The sequence below is a fragment of the Pocillopora damicornis genome, chromosome 10 (assembly GCF_964200805.1).
Source record: "Pocillopora damicornis chromosome 10, jaPocDami1.2, whole genome shotgun sequence".
NCBI classification, from domain to species: domain Eukaryota; kingdom Metazoa; phylum Cnidaria; class Anthozoa; order Scleractinia; family Pocilloporidae; genus Pocillopora; species Pocillopora damicornis.
In genome coordinates this window covers 12,431,296-12,436,295 of record NC_142679.1, presented here as the reverse complement: position 1 = coordinate 12,436,295, position 5,000 = coordinate 12,431,296, and the positions used below count along the sequence as shown (strand labels likewise).

The 5,000-nt window shown below is 36.3% G+C and overlaps 1 long non-coding RNA gene across 1 annotated transcript in view; it reads right to left on the bottom strand.

Moving 5' to 3' along the window:
• Window positions 1-734, bottom strand: part of LOC113675843 (uncharacterized) — a 6,983-nt gene extending 6,249 nt beyond the window's left edge. The window contains exon 1 of the long non-coding RNA XR_016180286.1: window positions 587-734. This is a non-coding gene — a long non-coding RNA (uncharacterized LOC113675843). The remainder of the gene's footprint in view (window positions 1-586) is intronic.
• Window positions 735-5,000: the final 4,266 nt, after the last annotated feature.

The window sequence follows — 5,000 nt, the reverse complement described above, 5'->3', positions numbered from 1 at the left end:
AATAAAGAGATCCGATCAAACTGATTGTGGTTTTAGTATAGGTACATGAATGTCTTACAACACACGAGAAATGAGCGAAATCCGTGTCTCAAGCAAAATCGACCGGACCGCTCTTACAGAGACACTCTCTTAATTTCGGAGAGTGCATTTATTGACTTCGAACTGGGCTAAAATTTTAAATAGTTACTTTTGGTTCGGCTAGAGACACGTTAATGATTTCAGATAAAGAGACTTATTTCAGAGTTCGAATTCTGGCTAATCTGACGTCGAAATTCCTGCCCTGCGCAGCTTCTCGAGTGCTCATTAACGATAACGCAGTTTATTCCTTTTCTAGTTCAAACGGTCGATATCTGAACTTGGTTGTACCTTTCAATTCGTGTCTGCTCTATGCGTGTTATTTCAATCTTCAAACGTATGATGGAACTCTAAGTATTTGCCTTCATTCACGAACCACATGAACCACGTACTAAAATCACACAACGGCATACGTAGTTACACAAACACGGACCATTAACCACTTAATGATACAAACTATGCTATTAAAGGCACACTTTATAACCAAAAGAATTGAATTATGTGTTAGTACCTTGCTGAAGTCTGATTATAGAAACAGATGGATTTGATATCGTGATATCTGTAAAATTCTGTGACCCACTCGACTCATTTCTTGGTAACTACGGACGACGAGAGCTCGATAATATCCGCCTGACTTGATCTTGACTTCAAGGAAAATCCTACGAAGTAGTTCAAATTGTCAAATTAGAAAGAATATAATATATACCACATAATGACTAATACAGCACGAGGACATAAAGGTACCTAATGCTGAAGATAAAAAGTTAGATGGTCAAACGTCAATCAAGGATTTCCGCATTTGAAACTGTATGCAAATTATCCCGCTAGCATTAAGAGCCTTTGCGCATGACATTAAACTTCCAATCTCGTGCCAGTGAGGTTGCAAGACCTGGGAATCTTTAGAAAATTGTGAGTTAGATACTGAAATGAATAACCCATACGAGGGAGGGGGGAGCGGCGGTAGCTGTGACGGTTGACGGTTCTTATATTTCGATTTTTTGTTGATGGTTAATTTTTAAGGTTTGACGGTTTACAGTCAAATTTCAGGGCCTTTGGTGGTTATTAGGAAAATATATTTCTATGAGTCATCTTAAATATAAAGGTGTTCTGTCTTTTTACAGTATATGAATAATGACTGTTACGGCTGTATATCTTACGCATTTTTACGATTTTCTTCTATTGGATGTTACGTCAGTATCTCGCACACTTTTAGGATTTTCTTTCATCGGATTATTACGTTAATAACTAAAGCGCTCTTGGAACTCTCTTTCATTGGATTACTACGTTAATATTTTGGGCTTTTTTACGACTTCCTTTCATTGGATTGTTACAATGATATCCCAAGCACTTTTAAGACTCTCATTCGAATTCAAGGTATCTATCTCGTGCCCCATTAGGATTCTACATTACATCGGACTGTTACATCTGACTCAGTACCTCACACACTTTTAGAATTCCCTTTTATTAGATTGTTACGCTGATATCTCGCGGGCTTTCAGGACTCTCTCTCATTGGACTGTTCCGCTAGTATCTTGCGTATTTTTAGAATTCTCTTTCATTTAGATTGTTACATATTTATCTCGCACACTTTTGATATTCTCACTCTTTGAATTGTCTCGTTACCCTGTTATTATCTCGTGCATTTTTTTAGGATTCTCTTTCATTCGAGTTACGTTAGTATCCCACACACTTTTAGGATTCTCTTTCATGCGATTGTTACGTTGGTATCTCACGCACTTTTAGGATTCTCTTTCATGGGGTTGTTTCGTTAGTACCTTACTCACTTTTAGAATTTTCTTTTATTGGGTTGTTACGTTAGCACCTCAATCACTTTTAGGATTCTCTTTTACAGGATTATGTACATACCTGACGCACTTTTGGGATTCTCTTTCATTGGATTGTTACGTCAGTATATCACGCACTTTTAGGATTCTCTTTTATTGGATTGTTACCTAAACACCACAACAGACAGAGGCTTGTTTTGGGACCAGATAGTTTATTGAATGTATATGTACTACGTAAATAACACATTAGACTATTACTTAAAAGATAACACAAATGAGATTAAGAAACAGCCAAAACTGTCGATAGTGTGAGTGGGAGGGAAACTAAAACTTTCTTAAAGCTAGAAATAAACTTGTTGCTTGCTTGCTACCTAACACAGATACCTAAGCGGTAATACTAAAGTAATTTCGCGATTAAAACGCGTTAGCGTAGTGAATAGCCATTGGCTCTACCCATGTCTTATGACTTATATGCTGAATAAATTGCTCAATCTTAAAGAAAAGAGAAAATACTAATTTGCACCCTGTGTGTACCCAGTCCAGGCCCCTCAGTTATCGAAGTCTAAATTCATATTAATAGAGATTAATATTCACGTTAGTATCTCATGCACTTTTAGGATTCTCTTTCATTGGATTGTTACATTTGTATCTGGCGTACGTTTAGCATTCTCCTTCACTCGATTGGAACATTAGTCCTTCGCCTACTTTTAGCATACTTAACATAGATCAAAGACAAAAACGTCTTGGATCTCGAGGGAATCATTAGGATGATGGCAAAAACTGCCAATGAGGAATTTCACGACAACTTTCAAGACACCTGAGTAAGGGTGATCTCAGTTGAGATTTTATCAAAAGGCAGGAATGGTGCGTAGAGGCGTGTACAAAGACAAGTTATAACGTTACGTAACGTTTTTTTCTCAACGCCACACTCTTGAGAAAAAAAAAATATTTATTCAAACTGCCTGCTAGAGGCGAAAATCAGTGAAAATAAAGATAGACCGAGCATTTTTTTGTAAGACCAGTTTCCCATTCTAAAGTTTCTTAAACTGTTGTTAGCAAGCGGCTTAAATAGAGATGTTCTTTAAATTGTTTGATGGTTGATATTGATTTGAGTTTTTGACGGTTGACGGTAAAAATAGATGCTTTTGACGGTTTTCATCAATCAATTTCCCTTTAAGATCAAATCATTTTTAACCTTTGTGAGTTTTTCTCCGTATCTTCCAAGGCCAATAAAAACAGGTGAGTAATATATGAATCATATCAAGTATTGTAAATAACAACAAAAATAATGGTAATGATAAAGATAGTATCCATTTTAAAATAGGAGTCTTGAGTCTACCCTTTTGATCAAGGTGACATTGGTCACTAGACAGAAAACTCCCGATCTTGGTGAAACTGAAATGAGTCCCATTTTCAGCTCTAAGCTTTCCTACACTTGCTTCCAATCATTTCTCAAATTAAATGGTCTCTTATAGATCGCTGATTTCTCTCAGCCCCCTATGATCCTTCTTATTAGAAGAATGCGGAGAGAAATAACTCTTAGACTGCTTTAAAGGCTTAGAAAGTAGAGCAGTATCTAAACTTTATGGAGATAAAGGGTTTGAATTATTCTTTCAGCTTCCTTAATTAAGAAAAGTATTATTTAATTGTTATTAAATCCAAATCGGTAGTTGCTCGATTGATTACTACCAGAAGGAGGTTGAAAGGAAGATGAAATTATAAAATGCTGCTTAAAATGTCATTCTAAAAGTTATGACCCGAGTTCTCTCAGACTGTTTAATCAAGTAAGTGTTTTTTATGTGGTTAGTTTGTTTCAAGTAAGCATCATGAGGAAGTTTTAAAGTGAAATGTAGTCGTAGTCGGGCTGTATTAATCGTAGCCTTTGTATGGCATTTATTTTTCTCTAATTCAGTAAAGTTGTTTTCACCATTTTATTATTTTTTTCCAAAGGTAAGCTTCTTGACTTGTTATTTTCCCTACCCTCTTAACCGTACTGCGTTAACATTATAAGAAGAAATTAAACGCTATTCACTCTCGTTTGTGTATAGTTATTTATTGCGATCTTAGCTCGAAAACGTTAAGATTTTGTTTAAGTTTCGCTTTAAATTTTGATAAATTAACCCTAACGTAGGTAAGAAATCTACGAAAGGATCGGTTCGCTGTGAAGTAGTCTAAAGCTTCTTGTGAGATGCTTATGCAACTTGCTCTGATGACGCAAACTAGATTACGTATAGACCAAATCTTGCAAAAATTTTGAATGTGTTTAGATTGAAACGTTTTAACTGACACTAAGTTACTTTTTATATCTATGTGTGCTCTTTAAATTTTCTGACTAAAGATGAAGCTCTAAGTCTTGTTAAATTGAGGCCCACGATATATTTCCCTCAATTTTAAAACTTAAACTTTCTGTAGCTGAACTGCAGCCAGCCTTGACAGATTTCGTAAAAATTCAGTAAATGCAGGCGTCGAACGAACCAGATAGCAAAAAAGGTCTACTCAAAGCCGAGTTGGAAAGCATATTTGAAAAACCCTAACCGAAAGTGGCGGGTAGTTATCGAGTAGTGGTTAGCAATAAAGAGAACGACGTCGCTGATCTTCATCTTACATATTGTTTATCAGTATCCACGACGATCATTTTCTATGATCTCTAGGCCTCCCCCCCCCCAGAAAAGCGTCGTTGAAATTGGTAAAATTCTTAATGTTTGATTGCTTAAAACGTACTCTCCAGTTGTTTTTCGAAATATCGAAATTGTCTACAGTAGTTGCAACGACGCTCTTTTACTTTCTTCAAACAAGCAGAAAAGACGCCATTCCTCCGGGGACATTGAAGAAAGTTATCGAGCAAGCACACGGTGAGAAAAAAAATAATTTTATTTTCATTAACGAGCAAGTCTCAATCGATTTCTACGCATTATAGTGAGGCGTACCAATGAAAGCGATTACAGGTGAAAAAATAGAGAACGACGTGGAAATTAAAGCGGGGCATTCGTTTTAAGTGTTCAACTTACGTCCGTATATGTGCAGTTTCACTTCTAAGTAGTATGTGTATGACTTCTACTCTGAGCAAGCAAGAAAGGATTAATTATACTCTCTTGGACCTAGCCATCATCGGAGTTAAGACCAAGTAAGCCTAAAACCGTC